Raw genomic sequence first — 17,774 nt, forward strand, 5'->3', positions numbered from 1 at the left:
CTCACCTTCCCCCTCTCCTTCCCCCTCTTTCCTTCTCCCCATCTCCTTCCCTCTTCCATTCCCTCTTTCCTTCTCCACTCTCTCCTTCCCCCTTCCTTCCCCTCTCTCCTTCTCCCTCTCCTCCCCCTTCTCCCCACTCTCCTTCTCCACTCTCTCCTTCCCCCTTCCTCCCCCACTCTCTCCTTCCCCCATCCTTCCCCTCTCCTTCCCCCTTCCTTCTCCCCTCTCTTTCTCCCATCTCTCCTTCCCCTTCCGTTCCCTCTCTCCTTCCCCCTCTCTCCTTTTCCCCTCTTTCCTTCCCACTTCCTTCCCCTGTCTCCTTTCCCCCTCTCTCCTTCCCCCTTCCTTCTCCCCTCTCTCCTTCTCCCCTCTCTCCTTCCCCAGTTCTTCCCCTCTTTCCTTCCCCTCTCACTCCTTCTCCCCTCTCTTTTTCCTCACCTCTCCTTTCCCCTTCCTTCCCCTCTCTCCTTAACCCATCTCTCTTTCCCCCTGTCTCCTTCTCCTCTACCTCCTTCCCTTCGTTCTCCTCTCTCCTTCTCCCCTCTCTTCGACCCCCTTCCTTCCTCTCTCTCCTGCCCTCCTCTCTCCTTCACCCCTCTCTCCTACCCCTCTCTCTCCTTCTCCCCTCTCTCCTTCCCCCTTCCTTCCCCCCTCTTCTTATCCCCGCTCTCCTTGTCCACTCTCCCCGTCCCCAGTTGTTCCCCTGTTTCCTTCCCCTCTCTCTCCTTCCCCCCCTCTCTCTTTCTCCACCTCTCCTTCTCCCTTCCTTCCCCTCTCTCCTTCCCCCTTCCTTCCCCCCTCTCCTTCTCCCCTCTCTCCTTACCCCTTCCTTCTCCTCTCTCCTTCCCCTCTCTCGTTTTCCCCCCCTGTCCTTTTCCCTCTCTTTGTTCCCTCTCTTTCTCCTCCTTCCTTCCTCTCTCTCTCCTTCCCTCCTCTCTCCTTCCCCCCTCTCCTTCTCACCTCTCTCCTTCCCCCTTCCTTTCTCCTTCTCCTTTTCCCCTCTCTCCTTCCCCCGCCTTGCACCTTCTTCCCGCCTACCCCTCTCCTCCTCCCCTCTCTCCTTCTCCCCCTCTCCTCCTCCCCTCTCGCCTTCTCCCTTCTTCAACCCCCCCTCCTTCTCCACTCTCTCCTCCCCCCTTCCTTCCCCTCTCTCCTTCTCCCCTTCTTTTCCCCTCTCCTTCTCCCCTTCTTTCCCCCCTCTCCTCCCCCCTCCTTCTCCCCTCTCTCCTTCTCCTCTTTCCTTCCCCCCCTCTCCTTCTCCACCTCTCCTTCACCCTTCCTTCCCCCTCTCCTTCTCCCCTCTCTCCTTCTCCCCGCTCACCTTCCCCCTCTCCTTCCCTCCTCTCCTTTTTGCCTCTTTCTTTCTCCCCTCTCTCCTTCTCCCCTCTCTCCTTCCCCTCATTCCTTCTCCCCTCTCTCCTTGCCCTATCCTTCCCCTCTTTCCGACCCCCCCTCTCACCTTCTCCACATCTCCTTCCCCTTCCATCCCCTCTCTCCTTCCCCCCTCTCTCCCTGACCACTATTTCCTTCCCCCTCTCCTTACCCCCTCTCCGCCTCCCCTCTCTCCTTCTCCACTTTCTCCTTCCCCCACTTTCTCCCTCCCCCACTCTCTCCTTTCCCCTTCCTTCCCCCTTCCTTTCACCCCCTCCTTCTCCCCTCTCTCCTTCCCCCCTCTCATTCTCCTCTCTCTCCTTCCCCTTCCTTCCCGTCTCTCCTTACTCCATCCTTCCCTCCTCTCCGTCTCCAATCTATCCTTCTGCCTTTCTCCTCCCCTCTCTCCTTCCCCCTCTCCTCGCCCCTCTCCTTCTCCCCCTCTCATTCCACATTCCTTCCCCTCTCTCCTTCTCCCCCTCTCCTTCCCCGTCCTTCCCCTCACTCCTTCACCCCCGTCCTTCTCCCCTCTCTCCTTCTCCCCACTCTCCTTCTCCCCACTCTCCTTCTCCCCACTCTCCTTCTCCACTCTCTCATTCCCCACTCCTTCCCCTCTCTCCTTCTCCCCTCTCTCTCCTTCCCCCCACTCTCTCCTTCTTCCCTCCATCCTTCCCCTCTCCTTCCCCCTTCCTTCTCCCCTCTCTCCTTCTCCCCTCTCCTTCTTCACTCTCTCCTTCCCCATTCCTTCGCCTTTCTCTTTCCCCCACTCCTTTTCCCCTCTCTCCTTCCCTCCTCTCTCCTTCCCCCTTCTTTCCCTGCTTTCCTTCTCCCCTCTCTCCATCCCCCTTCGTTCCCGTCTCTCATTATTCCTTCCTTCCCCCCTCTCCTTCTCCACTCTCTCCTTCCCCCTTCTTTTCCCTCTCTCCTTTCCCCCTCTCCTTACCCCTCTCCATCCCCTTCTCTCCTTTTCCCCTCTCTCCTTCTCCCCTCTCTCCCTCTCTCCTTCCCTTCTCCTTCCCCCTTCCTTCTCCCCTCTCTCTTTCCCCATTCCTTCCCATCTCTCCTTCCCCCCCTCTCTCCTTCCCCCCTCTCTCCTCCCCCAATCCTTCCCGTCTCCTTCTGCCTCTGCTTCCCCCCTCTCCTACCCCCTTCCTTCCCCTCCCTCCTTCTCCCCTCTCCCCTTCCCCCTTCCTTCCCCCCTCCTTCTCCCCTCTCCCCTTCCCCCTTCCTTCCCCCCTATCCTTCCCCCCACTTTATCTTCCCCCATTCTCCTTCCCTCATCCTTCCCCTCTCCTTCCCCCTTCGTTCTCCACTCTCTCTTTAGCCATTCCTTCCCCACTCTCCTTCTCCGCTCTCTCCTTCCTCCTTCCTCCTTCCTTTCCCCCTCTCTCCTTCCCCCTTCTCCTTCTCCTCTCTCTCCTTCCTGTCTCTTCTTATTCCTTCCTTCCCTCCTCTCCTTCTCTCCTCTCTCCTTCTCCCCTCTCTCCTTCCCCCCTCTCTTTTTCTCCACCTCTCCTTCCCCCTTCCTTCCCCTCTCTCCTTAACCCATCTCTCTTTCCCCCTGTGTCCTCCTTTCCCTCCTTCCCCCTGCCTTCCCCTCTCTCTTTTTCCCCTCTCTCCTTCCCCCTCTCCTTCCCCCCTCTCTCCTCCTCTCTTCCATTCCCGCTCTCCTTCTCCCCTCTCTCTCCTTCCCCCTTCTTTCCCCCTTCTCTCCTCCATCCTCCCTACCCCCCTCTCTTTCTCCCCTCTTCTCCCCTCTTCCTTCCCCTCACTCCTTCTCGCCTCTCTCAATCCCCCTTCCTTCCTCTCTCTCCTTCCCTCCTCTCTCCTTCCCCCCCTTCTCATTGCCCTTCCTTCTCCTCTCTCCTTCCCCCTTCCTTTGCCCCTCTCCTTTTCCACTGTCTCCTTCATCTTTCCTTCCCCTCTCTCCTTCTCACCACACTGCTCCCCCCTTCCTTCATCTCTCTCCTTCTCCCCTCTTCTTCCCCCTTCCTTCCCCTCCCTCCCCCTCCCTCCTTCTCCCCTCTCACCTTTGCTCTTCGTTCCCCTCTCTCCGTGCTCCTTCTACTTCTCCCATCTCTGCTCCCCCCTTCCTTTCCCTCTCTCCTTCCCCCCTCTCCTTCCCCGGTCCTTCCCCTCTTTCCTTCCCCTCTCTCTCCTTCCCCCCTCTATCTTTCTCCACCTCTCCTTCCCCCTTCCTTCCACTCTCTCCTTGCCCCATCTCTCTTTCCCCCTCTCTCCTTCTCCCCTCTCTCCTTCTCCCTTCCTTCACCTCTCTCCTCCTCCCCTCTCCTTCCCCCTTCCTTCCCCTCCCTCCTTCTCCCCTCTCTCCTTTGCCCTTCGTTCCACTCTCTCCATGCCCCCCTTTCTCCTTCCCCCCTCTCCTTCCCTCATCTCTCCTTCCCCCTTCCTTTCCCTCTCTTCGTCTCCCCTCTCTCCTTTGTCTACCTCTCTACTTCCCCCTCTTTCCTTCCCCCTTCCTTCCCCACTCTCCATTCCCTGCTCTCTCCTACCCCCGTCTCCTTCTCCCCTCTCTCCTTCCCCGGTCCTTCCCCTCTTTCCTTCCCCTCTCTCTCTCCTTCCCCCCTCTCTCTTTCTCCATCTCTCCTTCCCCCTTCCTTCCCCTCTCTCCTTAACCCATCTCTCTTTCTCCCTCTCATTACCCCTCTCCTTCCTCCCGTCTCTCCTTCCCCATTCCTTTCCTCCTCTCCTTCCCTTCTCTCTTCTCCCCTCTCTCCTTCCCCTTCTCCTTGTCCCCTCTCACCTTCCCCCTCTCCTTCCCCCACTTTCCTTCTCCCCTATCTCCTTCCCTCTTCCATTCCCTCTTTCCTTCTCCACTCTCTCCTTCCCCCTTCCTTCCCCTCTCTCCTTCTCCCTCTCCTCCCCCCCTTCTCCCCACTCTCCTTCTCCACCCTCTCCTTCCCCCTTCCTTCTCCCCTCTCTTTCTCCCCTCTCTCCTTCCCCCTTCCTTTCCCTCTCTCCTTCCCCCTTCTCTCCTTCCCCCTCTCTCCTTTTCCCCTCTTTCCTTCCCCCTTCCTTCCCGTCTCCTTTCCCCCTCTCTCCTTCCCCCTTCCTTCTCCCCCTTCCTTCTCCCCTCTCTCCTTCTCCCCTCTCTCCTTCCCCAGTTCTTCCCCTCTTTCCTTCCCCTCTCACTCCTTCCCCCCTCTCTTTTTCCTCACCTCTCCTTCCCCCTTCCTTCCCCTCTCTCCTTAACCCATCTCTCTTTCCCCCTGTCTCCTTCTTCTCTACCTCCTTCCCATCGTTCTCCTCTCTCCTTCTCCCCTCTCTTCGACCCCCTTCCTTCCTCTCTCTCCTGCCCTCCTCTCTCCTTCACCCCTCTCTCCTACCCGTCTCGCTCCTTCTCCCCTCTCTCCTTCCCCCTTCCTTCCCCCCTCTTCTTCTCCCCGCTCTCCTTCTCCACTCTCCCCGTCCCTAGTTGTTCCCCTGTTTCCTTCCCCTCTCTCTCCTTTCCCCCTCTCTCTTTCTCCACCTCTCCTTCCCCCTTCCTTCCCCTCTCTCCTTCCCCCTTCCTTCCCCCCTCTCCTTCTCCCCTCTCTCCTTACCCCCTCCTTCTCCTCTCTCCTTCCCTCTTCCTTCCCCTCTCTCCTTTCCCCTCTTTTTATCCCCTCTCTTTCTCCTCCTTCCTTCCTCTCTCTCTCCGTCCCTCCTCTCTCCTTCCCCCTTCTCCTTCTCCCCTCTCTCCTTCTCCCCTCTCTCCTTCCCCCTTCCTTTCCCCTTCTCCTTCTCCCCTCTCTCCTTCCCCCTGCCTTGCACCTTCTTCCCGCCTACCCCTCTCCTCCTCCCCTCTCTCCTTCTCCCCCTCTCCTCCTCCCCTCTCGCCTTCTCACTTCTTCTACCCCCTCCTTCTCCACTCTCTCCTCCCCCCTCCTTCTCCCCACTCTCCTTCTCCACTCTCTCCTTCCCCTTCCTTCGCCACTCTCCTTCTCCCCCTCGCCTCCCCCTTCCTTCCCCTCTATTCTTCCCCCCTCTTTCCTTCTCCCTGTCTCCTTCCCCCTTCCTTTCCACCCCTCCTTCTCCCCTCTCTCCTTCTCCTCTTTCCTTCCCCCCTCTCCTTCTCCTCCTCTCCTTCACCCTTCCTTCCCCCTCTCCTTCCCTCCTCTCCTCTTTCCTTCTCCCCTCTCTCCTTCCGCTCATTCCTTCTCCCCTCTCTCCTTCCCCTATCATTCCCCTCTTTCCTACCCCCTCTCTCTCCTTCCCCCTTCCATCCCCTCTCTCCTTCCCCCCTCTCTCCCTGTCCACTCTTTCCTTCCCCCTCTCCTTACCCCCTCTCCGCCTCCCCTCTCTCCTCTCCCCTCTCTCCTTCCCCCTTCCTCCCCCTCTCTCCTTTCCCCCTCTCCTTCCCCCTTCCTTCCCTCCTCTCCTTCACCCCTCTCTCGTTCCCCCCTCTCCTTACCCCCTCTCCTTCCTCCTGTCTCTCCTTCCCTCCTCTCCTTCCCTTCTCTCCTTCCCCCTTCCTTCCCCCTTCTCCTTCTCCCCTCTCTCCTTCTCCCCTCTCTCCTTCCCCGGTCCTTCCCCTCTTTCCTTCCCCTCTCTCTCCTTCCCCCCTCTATCTTTCTCCACCTCTCCTTCCCCCTTCCTTCCACTCTCTCCTTGCCCCATCTCTCTTTCCCCCTCTCTCCTTCTCCCCTCTCTCCTTCTCCCTTCCTTCACCTCTCTCCTCCTCCACTCTCCTTCCCCCTTCCTTCCCCTCCCTCCTTCTCCCCTCTCTCCTTTGCCCTTCGTTCCACTCTCTCCATGCCCCCCTTTCTCCTTCCCCCCTCTCCTTCCCTCATCTCTCCTTCCCCCTTCCTTTCCCACTCTTCGTCTCCCCTCTCTCCTTTGTCTACCTCTCTACTTCCCCCTCTTTCCTTCCCCCTTATTTCCCCTCTCTCCATTCCCTGCTCTTTCCTACCCCGTCTCCTACTCCCCTCTCTCCTTCCCCCTTCCTTTCCTCCTCTCCTTCCCTTCTCTCCTTCTCCCCTCTCTCCTTCCCCCTTCTCCTTCTCCCCTCTCTCCTTCCCCGGTCCTTCCCCTCTTTTCTTCCCCTCTCTCTCTCCTTCCCCCCTCTCTCTTTCTCCATCTCACCTTCCCCCTTCCTTCCCCTCCCCTTCCTTCTCCCCTCTCTGCCCATTCCTTCCCCTCTCTCCTTCCCCCTTCTCTCCTTCCCCCCGTCTTCCCCTCTCTCCTTGCCCCCCTCTCTCCTTCCCGCTCTCTTTATCCCCTCTCTCCTTCCCCCTTCCTTCCCCTCTCTCATTCCCCCTCTCTCCTACCCCTGTCTCTGCTTCTCCCCCTCTCCTTTTCCCTTCCTTCCCCCTCTCCTTCCCCCCTCTCTCCTTCCCCCTTCCTTTGCACCCCTCCTTCTCCCCTCTCTCCTTCTCCCCACTCTCCTTCTCCACTCTCTCCTTCTCGCCTTTCTCCTTCCCCCTTCCTTTCCACCCCTCCTTCTCCCCTCTCTCCTTCCCTCTTTACTTCACCACTCTCTCCTTCTCCTCCTTTCCTTCTCCCTTCCTTCCCCCCTCTCCTTCTCCCCTCCCTCCTCTCCCCCTTCCCTCCCCTCTCTTCCTCTCCCTTTCTTTCCCCTTCTCCTTCCCCCTCTCGTCTCCCCTCTCCTTCTCCCCACTCTCCTTCTCCACTCTCTACTTCCCCTTCCTTGCCCCCTCTCCTTCTCACCCTCGCCTCCACCCTTCCTTCCCCTCTCTCCTTCTCCCCTCACTCCTTCTTCCCTCTCACCTTTCCCCTCTCCTTCCCTCCTCTCCTTCTCGCCTCTCTCCTTCTTCCCTCTCTCCTTCCGTCTTCCATTCCCTCTCTCCTTCTCCTCTCTCTCCTTCCCCCTTCCTTCCCCTCTCTCTTTCCCCCTCTCCTTCTCCTCGTCTCCTTCCCCTCTCTCCTTTCCACTCCTCCTTCTCCCCTCTCTCCTTCCCCCTCTCCTCTCCCCTCTCCTTCTCCCCTCTCTCCTTCTCCCCTCTCTCCTTCCCCCTTCCTTCCACTCTCTCCTTCTCCCCCCTCCTGCCCCTCTCCTTCTCCCGTCTCTTCTTCTTCCCTCTCAATTTCCCCCTCTCCTTCTCTCCTCTCCTTCTCGCCTCTCTCCTTCACTCTTCCTTCCCCTCTCTCCTTACCCCCTCTCTACCCCCTCCTTCTCCCCTCTCTCCTTCCCCCTTCCTTTCCACTCCTCCTTCTCCCCCTCTCCATCCTGCTCTCCTCCCCCCTCTCCTCACCCCTTCCTTCCCCTCTCTCATTCTTCCCTCCCTCCTTCACCCTTCCTTCCCCTCTCTTCTTCTCCCCTTTCTCCTCCCCCTTCCTCCTCCCCCTTCATTCCCCTCTCTCCTTCTCCCCTCTCCTTCTCCCCCCTCTTTTTCTCCACTCTCTTCTTCTCCCCTCTCTTCTTCTTCCCTCTCACCTTCCACCTCTCCTTCCCTCCTCTCCTTCTCGCCTCTCTCCTTCGGTCTTCCATTCCCTCTCTCCTTCTCCCGTCTCTCCTTCCCCCTTCCTTCCCCCTCTCTCCTTTTCCCCTCTCTCCTACCCCCTTCCTTCCACTCTCTCCTTCCCCCTTCCTTACCCTCTCTCCTTCACCCCTCTCTCCTTCCCCCTTCCTTCCCCTCTCTCTTTCTCCTCTCTCTCCTTCTCCCTTCCTTCCCCCTCTCCTTTCCCCTCTCCTTCCCCCTTCTCCTTCCTCTTTCCTTCCCCCCTGTTAGAAACGAAAATCGCTTCTTAATAATCGCTCTAGACAAATTCAGGAAAACAAAGTTTTATTAGCAAGTCTGCAGAGTTGGGCACCCTTCTGAGAAAAAGGCACGCCAAGGCTTACAAAGTTTCTCATTATATACAGCACAAGTCCCTCCCTTCCTTGGCTCTAACGAGCCATGAGGTTCACATTCTTAAAAACATCATTATTCTCCAATTTGCATCCTTATCACAAAGTCTGCAACAAATGTCTCCAGAGTTGTTGTTTTTTACCCTGTAGTCTTATCAGTCAAAGACTTATTCTTCTCTGTCTGTGCTAGCGGTCTTATCAATCTGTAGCAGATGTCTCTGTATCAATCTGTAGCAGATGTCTCTCGAGTTGTTTTTCTATCCTGCAGTCTTTATCAGTCAAGGACTCATCCTTCCCTGCCTGTGTTAATGGTTTCATCAATCAAGGACTTGTTTTTACTCTGCTCACAAAATGTCAGCATTTGCACAATTTAAATTATCCTACTTTTGAGTATACAAAATGTTTTAGAAAAGAAGCAAAAGTCTTGTCTTTTATTATAGAGCAGCCTGTTGGTTCAGGCACATCTTAATTGTTTGAACCGAAATTACCTTTCACAATTCCACCCTTTCTCTTTTTAAGATGTGCCTGACCGAGATAAGCCCCCCCCCCCCTCCTTCCTCAAGGGCCCGGGAAATCCTTGGTCTTTCGCAGCAACAGCACCTTAAGTTCCTGCGTCCCATGTTGTGGAACCACCACTGCCTGGAGTTGGGAAATATTTTTCTGAATTAAAAACTGAATATAGGGGGATAGGCAGGGTAATATGAGGAGAAGCATCACGCCCCCCCCCCAACCACCAGCAACGCCGTGCGCCACCAACTACCACCCAGGAGACCATCCCACCATCCGATGCCACCAAGAGGACGCCAGGATTGTACTGGCACATGGGCCAATTTCCGAATTTCATCAGAAATTTCCAAAACCGCTTGACCATTATCGTCAATTTCTAGACAGCAGTTAGTCAGGTTAAACTTCCCGCACACGCCCCCCTCCGAGGCCAACAGATAATCCAAGGCAAGTCGGTTTTGATATATAGCAGCCCTCATCTGATCCTGCTGCTTAGCCAGCAGCTCCAGGGCCAGGGCAGTCCGGTTAGTAATAACCTCTACGACTGCTTGGAGCCTGATAATACGATTTAACATATAGATAGGAGTACGGTATCCCCATGATCCGTCCTGTGCCCATGTAGCTGGCCCATAGTATGCAATAACCCGGGCCGGTGGCCACTCATCCCCCCATTCACCGACTTGGATATCCCTTGGCGACCTACGGAGAGAGTCAAAGAGTTTAATTCCCAAATCGTCGCCTTCCTCCCGGGGTAATAGGAAGAACGCAGGTCGTATTATACCCAGGAAGCATACCCCAGCCCATCCCATGGGCAGTTTGGAGTATGCCTGATTACCGCATATCCAAAATAGGCCATCTGGAGCAGGTCCCCCCTGCCTCACAACGTCATCCCATAGCTCCTTTACCCCAGGGACGCCCTCATAAGGACCAGGATCACTGCAATTCCAGCAATCAGCCCCCAGCTCGTCAGAGGAGGAATCAGTACGTATTGGAACGCAATTTCCATGACCTCAGTTTGCAATGTACCAAGTAATATCCTCAGGCCACCATACTCGCGTGGTCGCGTCCAATACATTCTGACAGGGACTAATCCCTACCTCCACGGTCCCCTTGCCTTCAACACAGAACTGGCCCTCAGGGCTGTTTGTCAGTCTCCACCCCTGACTTTTCCTTTCGTTGACATGAGTCCAAGTGGTTTGCAGCAATTCCCCTATGTCTAAGCTTTGACCAGTCCACGGCCATTGTTCCGACATATGCGGCCCCCCACAAACCCAGCAATTGCTAACATTTAAAACAGTGGCTATTCTAGAGGTGAGATCAATAAACAGGTTTTGTGTAACATCAGGGAGTTCAATCTTTTCTTCTACCTCTTCGTATACAGATGGCACTTTAGAGAGCACGACCGTTCCCCGACGGTCCTGCTCTTTCCCCAACCCCTGATCAGTGTTCTGTATCTTGGTCTCCTTGACTCTGTCAACCTGCTCCCTGAGCAACACGGAGGATAGGCCCCACCTCCCAGTTTTGCTAATACACACCCAGCGGTCATTTATAGGGCATCCACGGATTTTGCCACCGTATCCCTTATTATACACCTGATCATAGGGTCTTCCACCCTCCCAACATTCATGGCGTGCACTCACATCGTAACACCAATCGTCCACATAGGAATGGGACACAAATGATCCCGAGTAGATTCGAATTCCGAGCCTTACTGTAGTCCGACATTTGTCACATCTCCCCTCGCCCTCCCCCACATACGGGAGTAAACTGATCAATATCCCCACCAATACAGTCCAAGTAGAGTTCATTATTGCTGTCTTTTCAGTTTTACCACCAACAGCTTGTCCCCTTGCTCGCATGTCCAAGTGCTTTCTTCTTCAGACGGAACAGGTCCCTTTATCCTTGATGCGTGGACCCACCCTTTTTCTTTCGTCCGAACAGCTGCTTCAGTTGTTAACAGGACCAGGAACGGTCCTTCCCACTGCGGCTGGAGCTTTTCGGCTTTCCAGGTCTTAACAAGTACCCAATCTCCGGGCTCCACCTTATGCAGGAGGAAGTCGAGCGGCGGAGTCTGAGCCAGGAGACCTTTCCTCCGGAGTTCTGCAAAAGAACGGGATAAGGCCAGTAAATAGTTTCTGACAAATACATCTCCCCCTTGTAGAGTGGGACACCCATCAACCTTACTCCAATATGGTAATCCGAACAGCATTTCATAGGGGGAAACCCTGATATCCCGGCGAGGTGCTGTACGTATCCTCAATAGGGCAATGGGAAGGCACTTTGGCCATGGTAACTTAGTTTCTAACACCAGCTTAGTCAATTGGGTCTTGAGCGTGCCATTCATCCTCTCAACTCGACCCGAGCTCTGGGGATGCCAGGGTGCATGGAATTTCCATTGGATACCCAGGGCAGTACAGATCAAATGGTGTAGCTTAGAAACAAAATGTGTCCCGCAGTCTGAGTCGATAGATTCCATTATGCCATATCTCGGGATTATGTTCTCTAACAACAGTCGGGCCACGGTTGGTGCATCGGCTTTGGCGGTTGGGAAAGCCTCTACCCAGTGAGTGAAATGGTCTACTATTACTAGCAGATACTTCCATCTCTGTACTGGGGGTAAGTCTGTAAAGTCTATTTGGATCCTCTGGAATGGCCTAATTGCGAGGGGCTGACCACCAGCTGGCACAGAACGCATGGCTTTCTTGTTAATACGCTGGCAAGTGGGGCATCCGACTATTTCTTGTTGGGCTAACATGTATATCCCCCTGCATACATAGTCTCTCAGGATCATGTCACACATGGCCTGCACCCCCCAGTGGGTCTGATGGTGTAATCGGTGCAGAATACCCGGGTGATCTGTTTGTTCAGGACTTGTCTCCCATCAGGAACCGTCCACTTCCCGTTAGTTTCTAGCCGGGCACCCAATTCATCCATTTTATCAATCTCCCCCTGGGTGAAGACGGGTTGTTTAACGAGCCCTTCCCTCAACAGTATTAACGTTAACAATTGGCCGTATTTTTCGACCGCTGCCCGCTTGGCTTCCTCATCTGCCAGCCGGTTTCCGGTGTCGACCCCTTCTGGTGACCGGGTACATGGACTACTGCGATTTCCGTAGGTAACGCCAGGGCTTCCAACGTTAGGCTGATCATTTGTTCGTGAGCTAATTCTTTTCCCCGGGAAGTTATCAATCCTCGCTCTTTCCAGATTTTCCCGAAAGTATGAACGATTCCGTATGCATACTTTGAGTCAGTATATATGGTTCCCACTTTCCCTTCCAACAACTTCAGGGCCCTCTGGAGGGCGTACAACTCACAGGATTGGGCTGACCACTTCCCAGGCAGTCGTCCGGACTCGATCGTCTGTTTCGTTGCACCATCTACGACAGCATAGCCACTGTACCGTACCCCACTGATGCACCGGGAGGACCCGTCGATGTACAGTTCCTGTCCTTCACCCAGTGGGGCCTCTTGCAGGTCCTCTCGGCTCTTGGTCTGCAAGTCTACAAATTCCACACAATCATGCTCCTGTTCTCCATCTGCAGGACGTCCGTATAGAAACTGGGCTGGGTTGCAACTTAGATCTTTTGCAAAATTGAGATCGTCCCCGGTCATCAAAATCGTCTCATACTTCAGGATGCGAGAGTCTGTTAACCAGCGGTGAGCCTTTTGAGCCAGTATGGCACTAACCGAATGTGGGGAATATACTATGATCCTTCCTCCAAAGGTAAGTTTCCGGGCCTCTTCTACTAACATTGCCGTAGCTGCCACTGCCTGTATACAGGTCGGCCATCCACATGACACAGGGTCTAACATTTTTGACAAAAATGCAACCGGCTGACGTTTCCCTGCACGCAGCTGGGTAAGCACACCCTGGGCAATTCCGCCAGCGCTATTGACATATAACTGGAACGGTTCCTTCAGGGTGGGTAAAGCCAATACCGGAGCTCGGATCAGTTTACTTTTAATAATATTAAATCGCTGCTCCTCCTCATCTGACCAGTCCACCTTTTGTCCTTCTTGTCCCAGTTTGTCGTACAAAAATTTTACTAAAGTGGTGTAACTTTCAATCCATATCCGGCAATACCCTACTAGCCCCAGGAATTGTCTGATTTCCTTCTTCGTCCTGGGTATTGGCATACCCGTAATCCCTGATATTCGTTCTGGCGTGATACGGCGATGCCCCTTACTGACTTGATGGCCCAGATATCTTACTTCTTGCTCCACAAACTGGAGTTTTGTCCTGGAGACGCGTAGGCCCTGTTTCCCCAGGAAGTTCAGCAGGGCAACGGTGTCTGCTCGTACCTCCTCTTCTCTTGGTCCTGAGAGTAAGAGATCATCGACATATTGGAGCAATTGATTCTCCGCGTTACACCGAAATCCTCCTAAGATCTGCTCCAGTATTTGTCCAAACAAGTTGGGTGACTCCGTGAATCCCTGCGGCAAGACCGTCCATCTTAACTGTCGCTTTCGTCCTGTGAAGGGATTCTCCCATTCAAAGGCAAAAAGGTTCCGACTTTCTTCGTCAAGGGGGCAACTCCAGAAGGCATCCTTCAGATCTATTACACTGAACCATTCATGTTCGGGGGGAATTTTACTCATTAACGTGTAGGGATTGGGTACCACCGGGTATCTAGCCTGGACTACTTCATTCAACCCCCGCAAGTCTTGCACCAGCCTATATGTCCCATCCGGCTTCCTCACAGGGAGTATTGGAGTATTGAAAGGGGACATACATTCCTCCAGTAGTCCATCTGTGATTAATCTTTCTATCACAGGTTGTAACCCCTCCCGTCCTTCCATAGCAATCGGGTACTGTTTCCTTCTTACCGGGCCTCTTCCTGGTAACATGGTGATTTGGAGAGGTTTGATGTTTAGACCCCGTCTGTTCCCCTCTCGGTACCATACTTCCGGGTCTATTTGTTGATCATCTTCTTCGGTGAGGGCGAACAACCTTACCACCATTTCCCCGTTACTTGGTACCGTTCCGATCCCTAGTTTGACCTGTAAGTCTCTTCCTAACAAATTAAACCCCGCCGATGGAAGTAGAAGGAGGTCTCGTTTAGTAGTTCTGTTTTCATACCCAATTTCCACATCCTCCACCACTGGGACTTGTAATTTCTGTCCTCCAATGCCAGATACCCCCATAACTGTTCTTCCTGCTTGGGTGCCGGGGGGTATTTGGATTATACTTGATCTTTCGGCTCCCGAGTCCACCATAAATGTGATCTCCGATCCTTGGGGCCCTACCTTCAAGTTCACCAGGGGTTCCTGTCGATAGTCCTTTTGCCCCAAGGGTAGGAACCCCCGACCCCCCTAATCTTCCTCCATCAGGGTGTACGACCGCACTTCCCGCTTGTATCGGGGGCACTCTCGTTTAAAATGTCCCTCTTCATTACAGTAGTAACATCTGAGTATCCTCTTCGTTTCCCTGTCGCGGCCTCGAGTTCCTCCACCCTTCCTTTGTTCCGGCCACGGTTCTCTTTTCCTCTGCTCTTGCCACGACTCTCCCCTTTCCTGTTCCTTCCACGACTCTCCCCTTTCCTGTTCCTGCCACGACTCTCCCCTTTCCTGTTCCTGCCACGACTCTCCCCTTTCCTGTTCCTGCCACGACTCTCCCCTTTCCTGTTCCTGCCACGACTCTCCCCTTTCCTGTTCCTGCCACGACTCTCCCCTTTCCTGTTCCTGCCACGGCTCTCCCTTTTCCCTCCTTCCAGCTGTCACTTGTTGCACCGTTTGCATCATTATCGTTGTCGCCTTCTTTTGCTTCTCATCGTCCCTTCTCACAAACACCTTTTGCGCCTCCCGTAGTAGTTCACTTAGAGATTTACTATCCCAATCATCCATCTTCTCTAACTTCTTTCGTATGTCCGGCCAGGCTTTTGATACAAACTCTACCCGTATGAGTTGTTGTCCCACTTCCGTCTCAGGGTCCACCCCAGCGAACTGCTGCAAGTTCTTCCTAATCCTGTCTAGGAAGTCCGTAGGGGTTTCCTCCGGGTTTTGATGATTCCCAAAGGCCTTGGTAAAATTGTGCCCCTTCGGGGCTGCCTGCCTTATTCCTTTTATCCAATATTCCCGCATATCCCTCATGTTGCGCCGTCCTTCCTCCGTGTTCTTATTCCACTCGGGGTCGGTGAGGGGAAACTTCTGCTCCCCTCCTGCTCTTCCCTCTCTCTCCCAGACCAAGAGCGCAGCTTGTTGTATCATCTGACGCTCTTGGCTAGAGAACAATGTTCCCATGATGGAATACATCTCTTCCCACGTGTAAGTATTCGGACCCAGGAACTGATCTAATTGTTCAGCCAGGCCCATGGGGTCCTCCAGTAGACCCTTCATCTCCCTCCTGTAATTCCGTACTTCAGTACTCGTCAAGGGAACGTTCACATATCCCGTCCTTCCTTCCTCGCCCCCCATGGGCACTTCCCGGAGTGGATTCATTCTTGCAATCGAGGTAGGGTTTTGTCTGTGACCCCTTCCAGCTCAAGATCTGGTCTGTACCCCTGAGGTAGCCTGTGATTCCTCCCCATTTTCTTCCCCTTCCCCTGACTCGTCGTCAACCGGAGGAACATTTTGTGGGGCAGACGGGGTCACGTAGGGCGGCGGTAAGTGATCTAAAGGTTCCCATTCTTTCTGCCCTTTCGAGTCTTCATTAGTTGCCTGCATTTTGCAGGATATTGTGACCGGTAGCCAACAAAGGGCATAATCACTTTCTTCCTGAATAACATTAGGTTTTGAATTGACATATAAAATGAGAGCTTGCCGGACCCAGTCTTCGTCAGTACCGAATCTAGGCCACCACATTGAGTCACCCTGAATAGGTTTCTGGGACCACTTTTGACAGTATTTTACCATCTTCCTTCGAGATTTTCCTTTTCTTCCACCCTGATTCCAATTATTTAACATTCTTCCGAACGGACTATCGTCAGGTACCCCGGGGTATGTGTCATTGTCCCTGTTTAAGCCTACCCTTCCCTTAATCGCCTTGGATGCCTTATTTCCCATTGCCGAGGACTTCGTATGTCTCGTATTATCCCGTGATAATCTATCACAGTTTAGCCAATTCCCGGACCTTCAGTCCCGTGATCGCCCAGGTTCCTTTGCAGGCACCCCCGGTCTTTGGATTCCTGTGTCCTACGTCTCTGTGACACAGATCACAGGCACCCCGTAGGTCCACGTTCCTCCTCAAACACGGTCTCTGCAAAATCCCTCACAGGCGAGCCCCGGCCTCTAGATACCTGAGTCCCACGTCTCTGTAGAAAAATCCACAGGCACCCCGTAGGTCCCCAGGCCTCCGGAAACACGGTCCCCGCAAGTTTTTTCTTACCTGGGTTCAGTGCACCGAAATTACTCGATCGTTAACCGTCCCCACTGCCTCGGCCACACCCCTCCTTTGTTTTCCTGAGCCTCCCGGATATCACTCGCTCAAGCCGCGCGGGGCGACAAGCAAGGAATCAGGGACTGCCGAACTCGGCAGGGTGCACCTTCTCTGATGTCCTTCCTCAGCTCCCCCCCGCGGCCGGAGTGTTGATTGGACGAGCCCCCAAGTTTGTTAGAAACGAAAATCGCTTCTTAATAATCGCTCTAGACAAATTCAGGAAAACAAAGTTTTATTAGCCAGTCTGCAGAGTTGGGCACCCTTCTGAGAAAAAGGCGCGCCGAGGCTTACAAAGTTTCTCATTATATACAGCACAAGTCCTTCGCCTTCCTTGGCTCTAACGAGCCATGAGGTTCACATTCTTAAACCATCATTATTCTCCAATTTGCATCCTTATCACAAAGTCTGCAACAAATGTCTCCAGACCCTCCCCTTCCTGGCTCTAACGAGCCATGAGGTTCACATTCTTAAACCGTCATTATTCTCCAATTTGCACCCTTATCACAAAGTCTGCAACAAATGTCTCCAATGTCACCAAAGCTGTTGTTTTTCTCATCCTGTAGTCTTATCAGTCAAAGACTTATTCTTCTCTGTCTGTGCTAGCGGTCTTATCAATCTGTAGCAGATGTCTCTGTATCAATCTGTAGCAGATGTCTCTCGAGTCGTTTCCCTATCCTGCAGTCTTTATCAGTCAAGGACTCATCCTTCCCTGCCTGTGTTAATGGTTTCATCAATCAAGGACCTGTTTGTTTTTACTCTGCTCACAAATTGTCAGCATTATGCACAATTTAAACTATTCTACTTTTGAGTATACAAAATGTTTGAAAAAAGCAAAAGTCTAATGTTTTTAGAAAAGAAGTCACTCTGCTCACAGATTGTCAGCATTATGCACAATTTAAGTTGTCCTATTCTTGAGTATACAAAATGTTTTAGAAAAGAAGCAAAAGTTTCGTCTTTTATTATAGATCAGTCTGTGGTCCAGGCACATCTTAAAGTTTGAACCGAAATTACCTCTCACATTTACTGTCTCCTCAGTTTATGGCACTGAGTCTGTGCTGTCTGGTTAAATATATACAACCAGGATATTTAACCTCTTCTCAGTTTATGGAACTGAGTCTGTGCTGGCTGGTTAAATATATATAACCAGGAGATTTACACTCTCCGGAGTTTAGGGCACAGAGTCTGTGCTGGCTGGTTAAATTTATATAACCAGGGAGATTTACACTCTCCTCAGTTTAGGGCACAGACTCTGTGCTGGCTGGTTAAATATATGAAAACAGGAGATTTACACTCTCCTCAGTTTAGGGCACGGACTCTGTTCTGGCTGGTTAAATATATATGACCAGGAGATTTCCACTCTCCTCAGTTTAGGGCACTGCGTCTGTGCTGGCTGGTTAAATTCATATAACCAGGAGATTTACACTCTTCTCAGTTTAGGGCACTGAGTCTGTGCTGGCTGGTTAAATTTATATTACCAGGAGATTTACACTCTCATCAGTTTCGGGCACTGACTCTTTACTGGGTGGTTAAATAGTTCTAACCAGGAGATTGACACTCTCATCAGTTTACGGCACTGACTCTGTGCTGGCTGGATAAATATATATAACCAGGAGATTTACAGTCACCTCAGTTTAGGGCACTGACTCTGTGCGGGCTGGTTAAATATATACAAACAGGGAGATTTACACTCTCCTCAGTTTAGGGCACTGACTCT

The sequence above is a fragment of the Chiloscyllium punctatum genome, chromosome 13 (genome assembly GCF_047496795.1).
Source record: "Chiloscyllium punctatum isolate Juve2018m chromosome 13, sChiPun1.3, whole genome shotgun sequence".
NCBI classification, from domain to species: domain Eukaryota; kingdom Metazoa; phylum Chordata; class Chondrichthyes; order Orectolobiformes; family Hemiscylliidae; genus Chiloscyllium; species Chiloscyllium punctatum.